This window comes from Crinia signifera, chromosome 3, assembly GCF_055691185.1.
Source record: "Crinia signifera chromosome 3, ASM5569118v1, whole genome shotgun sequence".
Classification (NCBI taxonomy): Eukaryota; Metazoa; Chordata; class Amphibia; order Anura; family Myobatrachidae; genus Crinia; species Crinia signifera.
In genome coordinates, this window is record NC_139219.1 from 146,394,110 (window position 1) to 146,416,979 (window position 22,870).

Here is a 22,870-nt window from a genome sequence, read left to right on the forward strand (position 1 = left end):
TCCCCCCCCTCCTGTTGCCCCCCCCATCTCAACTCTGGCGATCGTATGCCGGAGCTCCCCTGCCGCTGCCCCAGCTGCCATTCACAGCAGACAGTGACCAGGTCAGGTGGCAGGCTCATGGATGATTGGGGCGGCTCGAGAGGACTCGGGTGCCCAAACTACCGAGTGCTCTTGAGTCTCCCCGGGCCTGCTCACTGCAACTAATGGCGGCAGGGGCAGCAGCAGGGGAGCTCCAGGGTACGATCGCCGGAGGGGTGATGGAGAGTGACCACTGTGGGCGGTGCCTGGAGAGGTGATGTGCCAGTGGTGCACAGCTACAGGCACCACTGGTGCACACCTTCATATTGGTGGTATGCCCGGAAATTTTCCGGAACAGCCCGCTGCAACAGTGCAACTGAGCCAGCAAAATTTCCAGGCATACCACTGAAGGGGTTAAGCACTGCTTGTTTCATGCACAAATAAAATATACTTGTATGTATTTCATGTGTTTGATGTGTTCATACAAAATAAATGCAATATACTGTACCTCAAGATGCCACATTCAAATATAAAAATATTCCAAAATACGGAATAATCCTTAATCCAACATTCTTCTGGTCCCAAGTATATTGGATAAGGGATACTCAACCTGTATTAACCTATTTGGGCTGTGCTGCTGTGATTGGCTAGCATGGTCAAGGCCATAGATTCAGAAATGCATTTTTTGCAGTCTCATCGTGGTCTTTTGAGATACAGTACACACCTACAGATTTAGCTGTTCATTCTATCTGGTGGGAACAAAAACCTGGAAATGTATGGGAGTAAGTTTGCGCCCAAACGCTGGAAAACAGGCAATGATCAGTCAGACAAATTATTTAAATCAATCGGATATTACAAATTGAACCAAGCGTATTTTATTTGCTGTTTTCCTGCACTTGACTGCAGGGCTGTGCTACCACTAGGCAGCTTTAGTATTTTGCCTATGGGTGCCAGCCATTGGAAGGCGCTACCACACACTGCAATGTACCGTACACTGAGTTGAGCGCCTCCTCTTCCTTCTGGATGAGAAGGGATAAAGCAGCCATCTCTGTGACCAGCCCAGCAGCTGGAAGTCGGGCACTGACGCCTTTAAAAGTAAATGAAGCACAGACAAGCCAGAACACCTTAGATAGCTGTTTTGGGTGCCGGCTACCTAAGGTGGTCTGCACCCTGTATGGAAGGCTGTGTCCAATTCTGGCAAATGCAATGGCTATCTAAAAGTGATCTGCGACTTGTTCCAGCTACAAGAACACTGCTTCCTCCCTACCTCTGTCCTGGGCAGCAGCAGTGGGTTAGGAGACTGAATCCCTGGCCACGCCTGTTGACAGGCAGTGGCGCCAACAGCGTGAAGAGTTCACATTCTCTGCCACCTCATTGAGAAGGTCCTCTGTTGCTTTTGGCTGCAGCATATTAGGGTTAGTCTCCTCCAGTCCCCTGCCTGTTTAGGTCTGGTCCCTCCCTCTTCCCCTCACATCCCTCCTGCACCTGTTCCTCAGTCCTCTCCTCTCCCTTTCTGCAATCTTCAGTGCCACCCCACTTACCTCCCTCTATCACCCCCCCTCACTCATAAGTGGAGTGTAATGTGCATCCAAAGAAGCTAGATTGTATAGTGCCGAGTACAAGGAGCAGTCAGACAGTTGTTGGCGCAGGAGTGTGGCCTCATTTAAGTACAGTGCTGTTTATGTGTGGCATAATGTGTCAGTGGCATTACTGTGGGCATTATGTATAAGCGGAACTACTACTGTGTGCATTATTTATAAGTGGCACTACTATTGTGGATTTTATATTTATAAGGGGCTCTATTCCTGTGGTCATTATGTGCATAAGCAGCACTATTACTGTGGGCATTGTGTGTGTAAGTGGCAATACTGCTGTGGAAATTCTGTGTAAGCAACACTACTAGTTTGGGCATTATGTGTATAAGAGGCACTATTGCTATGGGCATTACTGTACTGTATATGTCTATGCCACACTACTACTGTGGGCACTATGTGTATATGTGGTACTACTACTGTAGGCATTATGGGTGGCACTACTACTTTGGGTATTATGCAGTTCAATATTAATCAGGGGCACTACATGAGGTGTAATGTGAAAAAGATTGTGCTACTGTGTGGCATAATACGAAATGTGGGTACTATTATGTGGCCACCATGCTTCCTTATAAGACACACAGAAGGTTGGAGGAGACTTTAAACTGGAAGAATCACACCTTAACGAAAAGAAAAAATAGTAAAAGTGAACTGAAATGCTTGCTGGCTAATGTGAGAAGCTTGGCAGGAAAAATTGGAGAACTGGAAACTGTGGCCAGAAGAGACGAATATGATATAATTGGTATAACAGAAACTTGTCCCATGAACAGAAAATGAGTCCCATGATTGGGCTTTAAACATGAAGGGATATACCCTCTTCAGAAAAGACAGAGAAAATAGAAGGGGCGGGGGGTGCCTTTATGTAAGAAATAACTTAAAACCGTGTGAGAAAGAAATGAGCTCGGAGATGGACAAGGATAATACTGAGGCTGTGTGGGCAGAAATAACTGAATATAACAAAAAACCTAGAAATAAAAATTTAATAGGGGTATCCTACAGACCGCCGACCGTTAATGAAAGGGAAGAGCCTCTCCTTTTAAACCAAAGCAAAAAATCGGCAGATCAGGGACAGGTACTAATTATGGTGGATTTTAACTATCCAGACATTGATTGGACAAATGAGTCATGTAAGTCCGAAAAAAAAGCAGAGGGTTCATAAACTTACTCGAGGATACATTTTTCACTCAATCGGTAGCAACTCCAACTCGTAACGAGGCATTATTGGATTTAGTATTAACAAATAACATAGATTTAATGTCAAATCCCAAAGTAATAGAACACCTAGAGAAGAGTGACCACAACATGGTCTCAGTAGAAATCAACTTCTGCAAACTACAACATACAGGAACGGCTAAAATATAAAATTTTAGAAAAGCTAACTTCAAATTATTTAGGGAATCTTTAACCCCTTCCCGACATTGGGCATACATTTACGTCATGGTCGGGATGTACTTCCCGACACATGGCATAAATGTATGCCATGACTTTAAAGTGTCACCGCGTCTATAGACGCGGTGACAGAGGGAAGATGGCTGCTGTCCCTGACAGCAGATATCTTCCCTCGTGTCCCAGGGGGGGCAGCGATGCCCCCCCCCCATCGGCGATTGCTGTGATTGGCTGTTCAAATGTGAACAGCCAATTGCAGCGTTTTCTGTGTTCCGGCCAATATCGGCGCTCGGTAACACAGGGATCGGTGGTGATTGGTACTTGATCGGTACAGCACCAATCACCACCGAGTGTAAAGGGGTCTTTGGTGGTGGTCCCACCTGGTCCCACCTGCCCCCAAGGCTGTGATTGGTCCGTTGGACCGACGGACCAATCACAGCCATTGCACCTCAGTGAAAGTAACGGAGACCGCCCTGCCGCCGCCATTCCGGTCAGGAACAGCGTGCAGAGCGGTCTCCGTGCCCATCTGTCCCCCTATCTGACCTCGATCAGCGTTGGTGGTGTGGTGGCATCCGTGCTGCTTGCTGCCTGCTTCTGCTGCTGCAGCATCATAGTAAAATATAATTTTGTCTCTGTTGCCCCCTGTGGCTGATTGCAGTGCAGACGGGCTTAAACCCTCTGCACTGCTTTTTTTCCTGCCCCCCATTTGTGCTGATCAGTATAAATTAACTGATCAGCAACTTTTCTGGGGTGCAGGTTTTTTTTTTTTATATATACCCCGTCAGGTTTCGCCAAAAGTTGCGGACCTGCTGCCCCTCACTGCTAATCAGTGTTGCATCACTGATCAGCAGTTTTTTTTAATTATTTTTTTTTTGAGGGTGCTGTGGGGTCTTTTTTTAACACCCACGGTGATTTTGTGGGTGTCCTGTGGCCGCTGAGCGCTGATCAGTGACGTACATCACTGATCAGCATTTTTGGCACAGGGTTGATCTAATTTTTTTTTTTTTTGGATCAAATTCCTGTTGCCTTTGACTGATCAGCATTTTTTTTTATTTTATTTTTTTTGGAGGGTGCTGTGGTGTCTTTTTTTAAATTTTTTTTTACACCCACGGTGATTTTGTGGGTGTCCTGTGGCCGCTGAGTGCTGATCAGTGACGGACGTTACTGACCAACATCTGTGCTCAATTTTTGGCGCAGGAGCTTTTTTTTTTTTCTTTTAACCCCTTCAAGGGTGTACCAAAAGCTGCCTTGAAGCTGCTGCCCCTTAAGTGCACTTACACGTGTTAAAGCACTACATTCACACTACATACCCCCCGTGTTGAAATAAAGTTTGTACCCCCCCCCCTACACTATACACGTGTTGAAACACTACACTTACACAAACACAAAAATAATAAAAATGTCCCAATCATCCCAAAGACTGTTTTCAGCGGAGGAGGCATATGCCCTTATTGCCTCTGACACTGACACAGCCAGTGATGAAAGCGATGAATTTATCGCATTGGTCTTAACCTCCTCTTCCTCCTCTAGTGATGAGGGACCCCCTCAAAGAAGCCCCCGTAGAGCAGCTGAGACCCCCCCCCCAATGATTGATCTCGTATGGACCCCACCACCAGACAATTTTGAGCCCCAGGTTCCTGAGTTTTTGGCCAACCCAGGAATCCAATTTGATACTACAGGCCTCAAAGAAATTGACTTTTTCAAAGTCTTTTTCTCTGATGATTTTATAAATTAATTAATTAAAAGTAATTTATATGCCCAGCAGTTTATTGCCCAAAACCCCACGTCATCATTTGCTAGGTGGACCCCTGTAGATGCAGTAGAGATGATGAAGTTTTGGGGTCTGGTGTTACATATGGGCATAGTTAAAAAGCCAGAAATTAGACAATATTGGAGTACAGATGTTCTGTACAGCACCCCACTTCATCGTATGGCCATGACCCGGACTCGTTTTGCATTACAACGATAATGCACAGTGCCCACCCAGAGATGATCCCACCTTTGACCGGCTATTCAAAGTCAGGCCGGTCATTGATCATTTCAGCGCCAAATTTGCTGAGATGTATATCCCCGAAAAATTCATTTGTGTAGACGAGTCACTTATACATTTTAAAGGAAGGGTTAAATTCCGTCAGTACCTTCCCAATAAGAGGGCAAGGTATGGCATAAAAATGTATAAGCTGTGCGAAAGTACCTCAGGGTACACCCACAGGTTTAGGGTATATGAAGGGAAGGACACAAGAATTGAACCGCCAGAATGCCCCCCCTCCCTCGTAGGTGTTAGTGGAAAGATTGTCTGGGATTTAGTGCACCCCTTCCTGGATAAGGGTTATCACCTCTATGTGGATAACTTTTACACCAGCATCCCCCTGTTTAAGGCCCTTGGTTCAAGAGGTACAGCAGCTTGCGGTACTGTGCGCAAGAACCATAGAGGCCTCCCAAAAACGCACGTTGCCCAAATACTGAGAAAGGGTGAAAGCAGGGCACAATCCACCGAAAATATGTTGTTGGTCAAATATAAGGACAAGAGGGATGTCCTTATACTGACAACAATTCACGGAGACAGTACCACCTCCGTCCCTGTACGAGGTACCAGTACCCACACCTCAAAACCTATTTGTATCCTAGATTACAATAAGTACATGGGCGGAGTGGATCTTTCAGATCAGGTACTGAAGCCGTACAGTGCCCTGCGGAAAACAAAAATATGGTATAAGAAGCTGGCCGTGTATATCATCCAGATGGCACTGTATAACGCTTACGTACTATTCCGTTCTACCAGCAAGACGGGGACATTTATGCACTTTCAAGAGGAAGTCATAAAGGGCCTTATATTTGGGAACCAGCAGGCAGAGGGCCCCAGTACTTCTAGTACTGGCCCCAGTACTTCTAGTACTGGCCCCCGTATTGTATCAGGGCAGCATTTTCCTAACGAAATCCCCTTCACTGGAAAAAAGGGCAGGACACAAAAAAGGTGCAAAGTTTGCTATAAAAAGGGAATAAGAAAGCAAACTATTTTCCACTGTGAAACTTGCCCCGACAAACCCGGCCTATGTATGAAGGAGTGTTTTAAAATATACCACACATCTATGGATTATTAGGTTCATCATTTCACCGTGCTTCGGGGGTCTTGCTAATGCGACATAGCACCCACCATTCATTCCACCAGAATCTGTGCTGCAAAATCCAAATATCACTCCTTCCCTTCTGAGTCCTGCCATGCACCCAAATGGTATTTTTTGGTCACATATGAGGCATTGCCGTACTCGGGAGAAATTGCGGCACAGATTTTGGGGTGCTTTGTCTCCTTCATTCCTTGTGAAAATGAAAAATTTTGAGCCAGAACTGCATTTTTGTGTAAAAAAATTTAATTTTTCATTTTCACAGCCCAGTTGTACCAACATTGGTGAAACCCCTGGGGGTTTGAAATGTACACTATACCCCTAGATGATTTCCCTGAGGGGTGTAGTTTGCAAAATGGGGTCACTTGTGGGGGGGTTCCACTGTATTGGTGCTTCGGGGGTCTTGCTAATGCGACATAGCACCCACCATTCATTCCACCAGAATCTGTGCTGCAAAATCCAAATATCACTCCTTCCCTTCTGAGTCCTGCTATGCACCCAAATGGTATTTTTTGATCACATATGAAGCATTGCCGTACTCGGGAGAAATTGCGGCACAGATTTTGGGGTGCTTTGTCTCCTTCATTCCTTGTGAAAATGAAAAATTTTGAGCCAGAACTGCATTTTTGTGTAAAAAAATGTAATTTTTCATTTTCACAGCCCAGTTGTACCAAAATTGGTGAAACCCCTGGGGGTTTGAAATGTACACTATACCCCTAGATGAATTCCCTGAGGGGTGTAGTTTGCAAAATGGGGTCACTTGTGGGGGAGGTTCCTAACTTTTAGCATCTTATGGTGCCTAGAAACCTACATGGTGCCTAACAAATAATCTCATAAAAAGGAGGCTCCAAAATCAAGTAGGTGCTCCTTCTATTATGAAGCCTGTGGTTTGGTCAACGTGCACACTAGGGCCACATATAGGATATTTCTGAAAACAAAAGAATTGGGGGAATCAATTTTTAGTCACATTTCTCTAGAAAAATCTACTGTGTTCCTTAGAAAAATGTATTAAAATTGAAAGTCTGCTAAAAAAATGAAATTTTGAAATTTCACCTACACTTTGTTTTAATTCCTGTGAAACACCTAAAGGGTTAACAAACTTCCAAAATGCTGTTTTGAATACTGTGATGGGTGCAGTTTTTGAAATGGCATCATTTATGGGGGTGTCTCACATACAAGTCCCTCAAAGTCACATCAGAACTGAACTGGTCCCTAAAAAAATCAGTGTTTGAAATTTTCTTGAAAATTTGAGAATTTGCTATTCATATTTTAAGCCTCCTAGTGTCCAAAAAAATTAAAAGGAGGTTGAAATAATGATGGCAACATAAAGTAGACATATGGTCTTTGTTAGTTATTAACTATTTTGAGTGGTATGATTATTTGTCTCACAAGCAGAAAATTTAACATTTAGCAAATTGCAAAATTTTCAATTTTTTTACGACATTTTGGTATTTTTCACAAATAAACACAGACTGTAGCAACCAAAATTTACCACTAACTTAAAGTACAATGTGTCACGAGAAAACAATCTCAAAATCACTGGGATAAGTAAAAGCAATAAAAAGTTATCCCCACATAAAGTGATACATGTCAGATTTGAAAAAAAGGGCTCTGTCAGGAAGGCAAAAACAGGCTGCGGCGGTAAGGGGTTAAAAGAAATTGAGTGGGAAGCAGGCAGAGGAAATGTGGGAAACACTAAAAAATGTGCTTGAATCACTAACCACTAAATACATCCCAAAAACCAATAAAGGTAAATTCAATAAGAAAAAACATCATGGTTGGATAGAAAAGTAAGGACAGCAATCAACAATAAGACAAGAGCATTTACATTTTACAAAGATAACGGCAATGACGAGGCATTCAGCAAATACAAAGAAGTAAATAAAATTTGTAAAGGGGTAATCAAAGTACAGTAGCTAAAAGGGTAAATGAGGAGCGCATAGCCTCTGAGAGCAAAACGAGATGGTTTTCACACGAATATCCCGAGCAAAGACCAGAAAAGAAGGAACGTGCTAAGTATGGTTCTGGTCCTTCTTTCTTGTCTTTGCAATGGTAACTTTGCAATGGTAACTGGCACTCATACCCATAACTGAATTGACCTCAAAGACTGGGTTGAGCTTCCAACCATGGCATTCCCTGATGAAGCCTCTGATTAACACATTCATCGCTACTGTATATACTATAGTCATGTGACAATGTGATTGGATTCACATACAAATTGTATAGAATTTCACAGTAATTGAATTTGCACAAGCATGCTTGATATATTTAAGTGTATTTAAGAGTATTTTGTTTCCACTTATCCCTGGAATTACTAAAGTTAATGTATCATTTGTGGTGCTCTAAAAATACTGGACAAAAATATGCAGTGTAACAAAAGATTAGGAGCTGTGTGGCGTTGTAAAGCTTGTTGTCAGACAGCGATGTTAAATTACATTTTTTGTTTATCAACAAGACATGTTAAGGACGTAGGAGGTGATCGGATAACCTGTGTGTAAAATAGGAAAGAGGAAATGGAAAGGAAGGATGTACAACTGCTATTTTAGGCATTTTACAATGTCATGACCTGGAAGAGAATATCTCCACTACTGCATGTAAATAGCTAGCAATCTCCGGTTTCCTTTAGCTGTAAACAGTCTCATCTGATTTCAGTCTGTAGTAAATTCACAATTATCATTTAAGAGGTGAACAAACTTACAAGTATACTAAGCACTACATAAGTAACTTAATTATGTACTACTTGAACAAAATCATTATTAGGCCATAAAGGGGCTGATTCAGAGATGGACTATTCATGAGCCAAATTCACACAGTGCATGCGTCCCGATCTTAAGTGTATAGAGTTGTAGTTGCGATTTAAGAAGCATGTATGGAAAACTGTTTTGACAGTATAGTGGCCATTTGTGGGCCGTGACGGGAAGGTGGCTTAGTGCATGTGCAGAGATGGTCAGTCTTATGGGCCCCATACATCAGCAATCACAATTAATGGATTTCAGATCCAGGGATTTTTTGGCCAGATAAATGGATTTTACAATCTATCTGACTTGCGCACACATTACAGATTTATTTTAGTGATCGGCAGATTTTTCCATCTAAAGATTGCATCTTCATATCTGGAAATTGCCCAATCGATTGTCATTTCAGCTGTTCATAATGTAAATAGATGAAGAAGACGAATTGGGAATGCCCACACATCTAAAAAAGATCTGCAGATAATACCAGATTATTAAACATGTTTAAAAACCTGATTAAGCAATCGATTGGCGATTTTGATTGGGATTGCCAAAAGGGGGAGCCCACACATCTAAAATTAATTGTGGCAATCATCTCCATATCTGAAAATTGTCACAATTAATTGCTGATGTGTGGGGCCCTTTACCTTATAGGCTAGTAATGGCATCTTGGTTATGTGGTTGTTTACACAGACAGGTGTGTACTCAGCCTCTCACATTGGAGACCATACTTGGATGGAGAAACTGCACCTGCCATAGGTTACATATTACACAAATTATAGGTGTAGTGCAACTTTACAAATGTGCTTATTGGTCCCTCAGTCACTTACACATGAGCATGATCCTTTATTAAATGTTTTCATGTTCATCGGCATGGATCTTTTCTAGTTTTGTAAGAAAAGTTTCTCCATTCATTAAATCCATCTAGAATACTGCTCACTGGAGCCTTATCTGTGTTTTCATTAAATCATGGCTAAGAAGTAGAGTATTTTATATTTACCTTGGCTTTTACTATGAAAAGGTGTTTTACTGAATATAATGTTTGAGGTGTGATTAACATATAACAATTGGTCTGTTTAGAGTATCACCGGTATGGCATACTGTAACTCCTAACATTTCTAATAGTGGGGACCCATGGCAGGTGCATAATGCACCCATTCATCATGGCCATCGGAACACTTAGGGGTATGATATTATGACTAGACAAATATTGAACCCAGTAGGAAAACATTTGTGTTGCTCTCAATCAGACATAGTCTTTCCCCTTTTTCTTTCTGTCAATCAATGGCATTTAACAGTATAGGCCAGGAGTAGCAAACTCCCAGTCCTCGAGAACTACCAATATTTCACGTTTTCCAGGTCTCCTAATTGAATCACAATTGAAGTAATTAGCTCCACCTGCCAATATTTTAAAATGTGTCAGTGAGTAATGAGTGCACCTGTGCACAAGCTAAGTGGTCTGGTTTGTATTCATAAAACCGTTTTTCTAAATCACATTCTCTGTATTTGTACTGGAGTATTTTAGGATTTACACTGGATCATTTAAAAGTTAACCTAGATAAAAGTGTAGATGATACTTTATCCTCACTTTAAGAGCTTCCCAGCAGCATCCTGTTGTATGTACTTACTGAGCGCCACCATCATGGAACGCCATTGGACTGGCAAGCTTGAGTTGCCCTAAGATGTTAGCTAAGTGTAACTCCAATAGTGTTGAATAGGATGAGAATAGGATGGAGAAATGTGCCCATAGATTGCTGTATCTGGTATTGATGCAAGAGTTTATTTTCGTGCATTAAAAGTACATTTAAATTTAGCATACTTCAGTTGCTGAGATATGACAATTGTTCATTAGAACAGCGGTTCTAATGAATAAACACACATTGCTGTATTAGTTTGGTATTTCCAGTTTCCATTGGATATATTCTGAAGTTTCCAGGGGAAATCAATTAGAAATTGATTAAAACCATTCACATAAGGTGATAAGGACTTCCTGAGTGCAGAATTTGACCTGAGTACAATCTGTGACCTGGGTGAACGTTAGTGTAATCTCTGGGTCAGAACTGTTATCAAGTATGACTTTTCCCTGCTAACAAACTGTAGTTGGGCGTCTCATGGGAAAACATTACTTTGCTAGGCACAGTATTCCCCTTGTAACTGAAGGCAGAACAGTGTACTACATTTGGCAGAGTAGGGCCACAAGAGTAAAGTTATGAGTATATCCAGCTAAGAGGCAGAGCAAATACCATGATGAGTTTATTCTAACAGAAACATTGTATACAATCACCAAATTCCCTGTACTGGCGCAGGCTGGCGGAGATTTGCTCCATCTGCCGTGGACGTCCCAGTCGCTCGGTGGTGGGGAGCAGATTTCCTACCTGTCTCCACTTCAGGGAGATGGGCAGGGTAAGGGGGGGTGCAAGCAGCTATGGGAGAGCAGAGGGGAGGCGGCAGAGGGCAGTGGCAGGCTCTGTCAGAATGGGGAACGCGAGCGTCTTGTGTGTGCGCCCCCTTCTGGCACATGGCGAACAATATTGATTGGCGAGAGAATTGCCAGGAACAGCTCTAATAAGAGCTGCTCCATCTGTACTTTAGTCTTCATAATGGTGTTTTCTCATACTCCATTCCAATGGTAGTGCAACAGATAGTAACTAGATTATGATATTACCCCGTCTATTGGCATTCAGACAATCATACTGTAGGATTATAAATGTCCAGGGTACCAGCTGCATAGCAATATAAATGCCCTCTAAGTATACAGTACAACCAAAACAATACTGCTTTTTTTTACAGCACTGATCCTCACTAATCAGTATATACCTAGTGCAAATGACCGAAGCAGACACTTTCCATCTGCACACATGGGATGGGGAGTATGCCAGTGGTGGCCATATTCAGAGGCCAAGAGATGAAATGTGTCACATGCAATAAGGCATCCCAGAAGAAAGGCGAGTGCTTGCTTTACCATTAGGTAATTCTAGGCCGTTGCCTAGGGTTCCAGTGTAAGGGCACATAAAACACAGAATGCATGACAAAATGTAATGTATTCACTGTTTTTATTTTGTCCCCTGCATCCCCATAGTGAATGCTGGTTACTGACATGGAGGAGAAGCAGCCAGCAGTTTCTTACCTAGGCTGTGACATTGCCAGATACTGCTGATGGAATGGAAGTGCCACCATCAAACTTCCATTGATGAGCTCACCTACTAAACACTACCTAAAGTTAAGAAATATGAAGCAGTTGATGTTGGGTAGTCATTCTTGAGTGGGCAGATACCACCAGAAAGCATATCAGATTGGCGCACTTACTTTCTGGGTATCTGGGAGCCCCTATAACTGTATGGTTGTGTGAAAATGCTTTACTTCGACCTACATGTTCCAGTTTTTTGTATCAAATTTAAACCTCAGTACAATTTACTAGAGGCCAAATATAGATAAGAAAACTAGCACATCGAATGCTGAACTTCCTTTGGCCTGGGAAGACAGATGAAAATGTGCACTAAGAATAGTACACTTACTGGAGCTGTTGATGTCTGGGATCCTTTCCGCAAGCTCAAAACAAATGTCATGCAAATGACAATAACATTACCCTTTGTCCCCTGATTCTACTACAATACAGCCATATTTTTCACTTGTCAGAGTAAGTATACAGTGAAAAACATTTATCTACACGACCTTCTTTACAGGTTTGTTTTGGAAAAATTCCAATTATAAGGTAAATAACACCTTGGGGGTATCATATTGCTGGTGGTAGTTTACCTCATGGCAAAAACATGATATAATCGCCAATGTTAGACTGATGGTATTATCGGTTATCCTATTATAGCTCATTTTTACCATGCGGTAAACTACCCGATATCGGGCGACAACACAAGGGATCCGGAATAAGTTCCCATACATGTGTGTTATTGCCCCCAAAAAATGAGTCTCCCCAGGCTGCTTATCAGGATTAAGCTTTGCATGCCTCAGGCATAATCCCTGATTAGTGCTGGGCTTCAAGGCTAAAAGAAAGAAGAACGGTGCATGACAATTCTCTCTTTAACCTGTAGCAAAGACCTGCAGAAATCCTTTAATGTAGGGTCAGATTGCACATTGTGCCAGTGCTTCAAATGTCCTTATGTACCTTTCAAGGGTTATGGAGTAAGTGCTGGCAAACACCAATCTCTCAATGTTGTCATCGCTCTTAGGCGCATTTAAAAGATCCTCTAGTTTAAGACCCAAATATTGTTGCTCCAAGGACCTCCTTTGGGTCATAACCCTTGAAGCGAAGTTTTAGCCCATCTGTTCAGGAGCCCCAGGTAATAAACTAGCATTGGACGCAATCTGCACCACTCTCACTAATTGTACAAATGTAGAAAATTGAGAGGAGGATAATAATGGAGGAGTAGAGTGCGCTGGTGAAACCGGCAGCAAAATGCTTCTTTTTTTTTTTTTAACTAATTTGTGTCACTTGACATTTGGTTTGGTGAACCACTGCAAATTGAATTTGATATACAGTATTAAATAAATTATACTGTACAGTTGATCCATTTAAAAATGCAGAGTACAGTATAATGGTGTGTAGAGTATGTGTGTACATGTACGTGTGGTAGGGAATATAGATTGTAAGCTTCACTTGGGCAGGGGCCAAATATTTCCTGTAATGCGCTGCTGAATATGTGTGTGCCATATGAATTCTTGGTAATAAATAAATACCTAATAGGGGCTTATCTTTAAAACTTGGCATTATTTGCAGATTTTAAGGATAGGTGGTAACTATAGTATCACCTTTTTAAGTGGACATGTTCTGCACCTACCTTTTTAAAGGAATATCTGCAAATATTTTATTTCAGAGACCCAAATTTCAGCTGTTCCCCTCTTACTCTCCTCATTGGCATTATTCGTGTTGGGCAAACACAATGATCAACAGCAGAAAGTTTACATTTAAAGTTCCATCAACTCATCTCTCTGGTTACTGACATTCGTGTTATATGTTTTCTTTTCTCTATTTCAAAGATATGTTTTGCCAAAGCCAAGAACAGCTTATTTGATAATCCACCAGTTCTAAAGCATGGTACGTATTCCTTTCCAACAATGCAGGTTCTCAGGGAGTCATTAAATGAATGCTGAGCATGAGAACCAGAGCACTAATCAGAACCGTCTGTCTGCCCAAATGTTCTTAATAAACAATCGAACACTAAATGACATCACTAATTGGTAAAATGTTGCTGGAATGTACCAGTAGGTTCAATATATCTAAATAGTACAACAAGATCATATAGACTTTTTTTGCTCTTTATTTTTCAAGCGCTGTACAACATAATTGTATTTTTTGATGAGCTGTAAAACTGCATTGAAACAAATATGTGTGAATTATTATATTTTTTTTTTAAGGGAAAAAAAAATCTACCAGTATTGTGTGCCTTGACATCCCTGAGATCCATGGACATTCATCAAGCAGTAAGCTATAGCCTACCATCTGGGGCTTATCTGCTGTAAGTAGAACTCCTGCATTGCCCTCAAGGCTACAAAGATATGTATTAAAATTATTGTATTGTTTTGAGTATGGAGTTATATCAAAGCAACAACAAAATGAAGTGATCAGGGCTTCCTCTTCCTGTCCTCTCATCTCTCGGGGGAAAATAATCCTCAGGAGGCAGGAAGCAAGCATGTGAACACAACGGTGGATTAAAGCTCCGTTTTCTACTTCCAACAATAAAGCTTCTATTATGCTTGATATTAATTTCCTTTAAATGAACAAAATATAGTTCCCAGTGCTTGCCTTAGAATGAAGGCCTAGCTGCATGTAATGTGATCTTTTAGAGATCTTCCAGAATAACTGCTATTTTACATCACAAAGATCCTAAGGGCGTTTTCATTGCTAAAATAATGCTTTTGTCCTATTTCTAAACTACACAAAGTATGTCTGTGCTGCCAAATGTTAATTGTGGCAACTCCTACATAGTGTACACATGGTAGGCATAGGCAAAATAATTTTGAGTATGCCGATTTTGACTAAGCCCATTGCCGATTTAAAACAAGGCCATGGGTGATTTGGGCTATGGCTGATTTGCGCGGCATTGTCAAAATTGCCTTCCCTACACAGTCTATTATGCCGGGCATTAGCAACATTACAGGGCCACACATGGCTATCACCCACGGTGTACACTTGGTGCGATTATGGCTAACTTGATAGGCAATTTTAACAAGGAAAACAAAATATTTATAATTTAAGTTGATTAAATAGTTATTTAATGTATAAAAGAAAATGTATTAACATTTCACATGTATGAAACTAGCACACATTCTGTAGATAACAATTTATTATAAAGATAGAAAATAATAAAAGTAAAAATCAATATTCAAGTTAAATATAAAAGCATAACATATGTCCAGCATATAAAGTGGGTAAGAGCCAACCTAAAGTGGATACATTTATAGGTTAACTGTGGATGCCCACAGTTAACCTATAAATGTATCCACTTTAGGTTGGCTCTTACCCACTTTATATAGCATCCATAGGCAAATCTAGGGGGTGGTCTGGGGATGCACTGGACCCTGGGAACCGGAGATATTGCCAGGCAAACCTGGAACGTTTTCCCTATAGGATAACATGGGACTCGCTAATTCCGACCCCCAATCCGCCGTAGTCCTGGACTTCTGTCACCTTCTGTGACACGCCGCCGACTCCATCAGCTTCCCGCATCGGACTGTCAGAGAGGCGCAGAGATCCTTCATCTTCCGCGCCTCTCTATAGAATGATTCTATTGGCCGCTAGGCGGCCAATCAGGAGCTGAGAAAGTCGGCTCCTGATTGGCCGCCTAGCGGCCAATAGAATCATTCTATAGAGAGGCGCGGAAGATTAAGGTTCTCTGCGCCTCTGACAGGCCGATGCGGGGAGCTGATGGGGTCGGTGGCGTGTCACAGAAGGTGACAGAAGTCCAGGACTACAGCGGATCAAGACTACAGATCTTCCATGGAGGACCTGGGTGAGTAGGATTTCCTTCCACAGGTCCCCCATGGATTTCTTCGGACCCGGATGGACGCCGACACAGACGCCGCCGACATGGAGCCGACCACTGACATGGAGCAGGACAAGCCACCGGACCAAGACCAAGGGACCTACCTACGGGCTCAAGATAGGTAAGTGTCAGTATGTATGGGCTTTGGATGTATTAAAGTTTTATTTTTATTGTGTGTCAGTGTGTGTTTTTTTTTAAAAATTTTGGTACTTGTTTCCTAGCACGGCCACAATCGCATTGATCTTGTGCCCTTAATAGTGGTATGCGATGGCCCCCGACACGATGGACCCGATTTCCCATTGAAATGCATAGAAAAGTTAAAAAATCGCGTCGGTCGCGTCGCATGCGGCTAAATAAGCATTAAATGGTCCCAACGCGACGCCCCCGATTTCCCATAGGGAACAATGTTAAATGGCTCAATTTACCCAAATCAACAGGGAACAATGTTAAATGGTCCAGAAACCCCCCAAAACACCCCAGAACAGTGAAATGGCCCCCCAAAATTAGTTAACGCCACCCCACGATCAACGTGAGCCTGAAGCGTGGCGAGCGCAGCGAGCCCGCGAGGGGCGGCGGTACGCGTCCTCCGACCTTTTCATACCCCCACTATCCACGTCGGCGTGGAGTTGAGAATAGAATAGTGTGGCGAGCGCAGCGAGCCACTGAGCCCGAAGCGTGGCGAGCGCAGCGAGCCCCACGAGGAGACGCGGATACCTTCACAGGTAAACGCGTCCCCTCGCGGGCCCTCGCGAGGGGACGCGTATAACTGTGAAGGTATACGCGTCCCCTCACGGGGCTCGCTGCGCTCGCCACGCTTCGGGCTCGGTGGCTCGCTGCGCTCGCCACACTATTCTATTCTCAACTCCACGCCGACGTGGATAGTGGGGGTATGAAAAGGTCGGAGGACGCATACCGCCGCCCCTCGCGGGCTCGCTGCGATCGCCACGCTTCGGGTTCACGTTGATCGTGGGGTGGCGTTAACTAATTTTGGGGGGCCATTTCACTGTTCTGGGGTGTTTTTGGGGGTTTCTGGACCATTTAACATTGTTCCCTGTTCATTTGGGTAAATTGAGGCATTTAACATTGTTCCCTATGGGAAATCGGGGACATCGCGTCGGGACCATCGCATGCGATTTTTTAGCACGCATGCGATGCGACCGATTAGATTTTTTTACCTGCGATGCCCCCGATTAGAATCGGTGTGGCCGTGCTAGGAAACAAGTACCAAAATTTTTACTGTGGACTTTAATGCCCCTTTAATGCCCCGCAGGCTGGGACTTGTGGTTCTCCAAGTCCCAGCTTGCAGGGGAGGCTTGCTGGGACTCATAGTTCCACAATTTAAAACAATAGTTTTTAATTCTATTTTTTACACTCAATCAGCCTGGTGGCCACTGCTCCAGGGCCACCGGGGACAGCACCAGGCTTCAGCCTGGTCAGGTAAGTCCTGGAGGGGGGACCCCTTTTTTGGGGGGGTCCCCACTCCCCCATGGCCCCTGGCCAGGCTGACCGGTCAGGGGGTTAATGCTTTGGCCGGGGGGACTTTTATTAAAAGTCTCCCCCTGGCTGTGGCATTACCCTGCTGGCTGGTTTAGCCTGGGGCTCTTTCTTAAAATACGGGGGACCCCTACTCATTTTCCCCCCCGTATTTTGGGAACCAGCCCCGGACCTGGAGCCTGGGGCTGGTTACGGCTGTGGGGGGGGGACCCCACGCTGTGTTTTATTTATTTAATTTTCTCTTTTTTTTTACACTCTGCAGCCTGCACGGATCTGACTGATCCATGCAGACTGCCTCCACTAATTCGTATTAGCGGCCGTATATACGGCCAGCACATACGAATGTATACGTCATCGGAGGGTTACAAAGCAGTCATATTTGACTGCTTTGTAAATCCCCCTCCGGAACACAACTTGGCATACAACGTATGCAGTCATAGCCATTCGTATTAAGAACACGAATGCAACTTTTTGCATTTGTATTCTTTGTAAATTTCCCCCTTAACCTCTCAACCTTTAACCTCTCACATCGACCGTTTACCTCTCAACCTATAACCTTTCACCTCTCGACCGTTAACCTCTGGACCGTTTACCTCTCGACCGTTTACCTCTCACCTCTCGACCGTTTACCTCCCACCTCTCAACCTTTACCTCTTACCTCTTGACCTTTAACCTCTCGACCATTTACTGCCTCTCACCTCTCAACCATTTACTACCTCTTGACCTTTTACCTCTCAACCTTTTACCTCTCACCTCTCGACCTTTAACCTCTCACCCCTCAACATTCTACCTCTCGACCTTTAACCTCTCGACCTTTAACCTCTCACCTCTCGACCTTTAACCTCCCATCTATTGACCTTTACCTCTCACCTCTCGACCTTTTACCTATCGACCGTTTACTACCTCTCAACCGTTTACCTCTCACCCTTTAACCTCTCACCTCCAACCTTTAACCTCCCACCTCTTGACCTCTAACCTCTCGACCTTTAACCTCTCACCTCTTGACCGTTTACTTCCTCTCACCTCTTGACAGTTTACTACCTCTCACCTCTCGACAGATTACTACCTCAACCTTTTACCTCTCGACCTTTAACCTCTTTCCTTCGGCTTTTAACCTCTTGGCCTTTAACCTCTTGGCCTTTAACCTCTCGACCTTTTACCTCTCACCTCTCGACCTTTTAACTCTCACCTCTCGAACTTTAACCTCTCGACCTTTTACCTCTCACCTCTCAGCGTTTAACTTCTTGGCCTTTAACCTCTCGACCTTTAACCTCTCGACCTTTTACCTCTCACCTCTCGACCTTTTACCTCTCACCTCTCGAACTTTTACCTATCACCTCTCAACCTTATACCTCTCGACCTTTAACCTCTCACCTCTTGACCGTTTACTACCTCTCACCTCTCGACAGTTTACTACCTCTCACCTCTCGACAGTTTACTACCTTTAACCTCTCGACCGTTTACTACCACTTGACGTTTACTATCCCTCACCTCTCGACTGTTTACTACCTCTAACCTCTCGACCGTTTACTACCTCTTGACCGTTTACTATCCCTCACCTCTCCACCGTTAACTATCTCTCACCTCTCCACCGTTTACTATCTCTCACCTCTAGACCGTTTACTACCTCTCACCTCTCGACCTTTTACCTCTCGACCTTTAACCTCTTACTTCTTGACCTTACCTTACTCTCACCTCCCGAATGTGTACGACGATACTACGTGTACTACGATAGTTTACTATCCCTCATCTCTCGACCGTTTACTATCCCTCACCTTTTGACCGTTTCCTATCTCTCACCTCTTGACCATTTACTAGCTCTCAACCGTTTACTACCTCTTGACCTTTTACCTCTCAACCTTTTACCTCTCAACCTTTTACCTCTCACCTCTCGACATTTTACCGCGCACCTCTCGACCTTTTACCTCTTGTCCTTTTACCATTCGACCTTTAACCTCTCACCTCTTGACCTTTTACCTCTTGACCTTTAACCTCTCTACCTTTTACATCTCGACTTTTAACCTCTCACCTCTCGACTTTTAACCTCTCACCTCTTGACCTTTACCTCTCACCTCTTGACCTTTAACCTCTCACCTCTTTACCGTTTACTATCTCTCACCTCTAGACCGTTTACTACCTCTCACCTCTCGACCTTTTACCTCTCGACCTTTAACCTCTTACTTCTTGACCTTACCTTACTTTCACCTCTCGACCGTTTACTACCTCTCACCTCTCGACTGTTTACTACCTCTCGATAGTTTACTATCCCTCACCTCTCGACTGTTTACTATCCTTCACCTCTTGACCGTTTCCTATCACTCACCTCTTGACCAATCAGCCAATCAGGAGCCGACTTTCTTGGCTCCTTATTGGCCGCTAGGCGGCCAATAGAATCATTCTGAGAAGAGGCGCCGAGTATGAAATATCTCAGCATCTCTCCTCAGTGCGATGCGGAGACTGCGGGGAGCGCCGGCAGCATGAAGATTACCTAGACTACGGCGGACCAAGAGAAGACATCTTCAGCACAGGACCAGGTGAGTAGGATTTCCTTCCACAGCTCCACCATGGATTACTTCGGACCCGGACACCACCATGGACCTGGAGGACGACACGGACCGCCGACATGGACCTGGAGGACGACACAGGACACCGGACACCAGGACAGAGGGCTACCTATGGGATCAAGATAGGAAAGTATCAGTATGTGTGTAATGTATGTATTAAAGTTTTATTTTTCTTATGTGTGTTTATTTAACTATTTTTTTAACTGTGGAACTACAAGACCCAGCGGGCCCTTTAATGCCCCGCAGGCTGGGACTTGTGGTTCTCCAAGTCCCAGCTTGCGGGGGAGGCTTGCTGGGACTCATAGTTCCACAGTTTTAAACAATAGTTTTTCATCTATTCTTTTACACAGAATCAGCCCGGTGGCCACCGCACAGGGCCACCGGGGACAGCACCAGGCTTCAGCCAGGTCAGGTAAGTCCTGGAATGGGGGGACCCCTTTATTGGGGGGGTCCCCACTCCCCCAGGGCCCCTGGCCAGGCTGACCGGTCAGGGGGTTAATGTTTTGGCTGCGGGACCTTATATAATAAGTGTCCCCCGGCTGTGACATTACCCTGCTGGCTGGTTTGGCCTGGGGCTGGTTCTTAAAATACAGGGGACCCCTACTCATTTTGTCCCCCGTATTTTGGGAACCAGCCCCAGACCTGGAGCATGGGGCTGTTTGTTAAAAATCGGGGAACCCCTATTTGTCGGGTTCCCTGATTTTTAATTACCGGCCCCGGCTCCTTCAGCCTGGTGCTGGTTACAGCTGTGGGGGGGGGGGACCCCACGCCGGGTTTTTTATTTATTTATTTTTTCTATTTTTTTTTTAGACTAAAGCCTGCACGGATCTGACTGATCTGTGCTGGCTTAAAGAAAATACGACAGGACAATCAAGGTGTATTTTCCTGTCGTATTTTCGTGCCTGTTTTACACCAATTAGCAGCCGTATTATCAATACGGCTGCTTAGTAAATCAGGACCCATCATTCTTTTGAATGGTGATTCCTGTCGTATTCTATCGATGGTGTAGACATTCGTATTTGTAAATACAAATACGAATGTCCCATCTTTAGGAATACGAATTGCTGTATTTTTGGGATAGTAAATCCCGAAAATACAAATGTGTAAAAAATATGTGTATTTCTGCCTACGAATACACCTATTTTTACGAATTCATATTAGTAAATTTCCCCCTTAACCTCTAGACCTTTAACCTCTCACCTCTCGACCGTTTACTACCTTCACCTCTCGACCGTTTACCTCTCGCCTCTTGACATTTAACCACTCACCTCTTGACCTTTAACCTCTCGACCTTTATCTCTTACATCTTGACCTTTAATCTCTCGACCATTACTGTCTCTCACCTTTTGACCTTTTACCTCTCGACCTTTTACCTCTCACCACGCAACATTTTACCTCTCGACATTTAACCTCTCACCTCCAAGCTTTAACCTCCCACCTCTTGACCTTTAACCTCTCGACCTTTAACCTCTTGACCGTTTACTACCTCTCACCTCTCGACAGTTTACTACCTCTCACCTCTCGACAGTTTACTACCTCTCAACCTTTTACCTCTCGACCTTTTCCCTCTCAACCTTTTACTTCTCACCTCTCGACCTTTTACCTCTCACCTCTTGACCTTTAACCTCTCACCTCTCTACATTTTACCTCTCAATATTTTATCTCTCGACCTTTAACCTCTTGACCTTTTACCTCTCACCTCTTGACCTTTAACATCTCGACCGTTTACCTCTTGACCTTTAACCTCTCACCTCTTGACCTTTACTTCTCACCTCTTGACCTTTAACCTCTTATCTCTTGACTGTTTACCACCTTTCAACCATTTACTACCTCTCAACCGTTTACTACTTCTCAACCGTTTGCTTCCTCTCATCTATCAACTGTTTACTAGCTCTCATCTCTCAACCGTTTACTACCTCTCACCTCTCTACCTTTCACCTCTCACCTCTCGAACTTTTACCTCTCACCCTTTAACCTCTCACCTCCAACCTTTAACCTCCCACCTCTTGACATTTAACCTCTCACCTCTCGACCATTTACTACCTCTCATCTCTCGACCTTTAACCTCTCAACCTTTAACCTCTCACCTCGACCGTTCACCTCTCAACCTATTACCTCTCCCCTCTCGACCATTTACCTCTCACCTCTCAACCGTTTACTACCTCTTGACCGTTAACTATCCCTCACCTCTCGACCGTTTACTATCTCACCTCCCGACCGTTTACTATCTCTCATCTCTCGACCGTTTACTACCTCTCACCCATCGACCTTTAACCTCTCGACCGTTTACTACCTCTCTCCTCTCGACCGTTTACTATCTCTCACCTAACGACTGTTTACTACCTCTCACCTCTTGACCATTTACCTCTCAACATTTAACCTCTCACCTATTGAACTTTAACTGCTCTCCTATTGACTTTTAACCTCACGACCTTTAACCTCTCACCTTTTGACTCTTTACTACCTCTTGACTGTTTACTATCCCTTACTTCTCGATGGTTTACTACCTCTACCCTCTCGACCTTTTACCTCTCGAACTTTAACCTCTTGACTATTTACTACCTCCCGACTATTTACTATCACTCACCTCTCAACAGTTTACTACCTCTACCCTCACGACCTTTACCTGTCAACCTTTAACCTCATGACCTTTAACCTCTCACCTCTTGACCTTTAAATCTCACCTCTTGACCTTTAACCTCTCACCTCTCGACTGTTTGCCACCTCTCAACCGTTTACTACCTCTCAACTGTTCACTACCTCTCAACCGTTTGCTTCCTCTCATCTATCATCTATCACCTCTTGACATTTAACCTCTAACCTATCGACCGTTTACTACCTCTCATCTCTCGACCTTTAACCTCTCACCTCGACCGTTCACCTCTCAACCTATTACCTCTCACCTCTCGACCGTTTACTACCTCTTGACCGTTTACTATCTCACCTCTTGACCGTTTACTATCT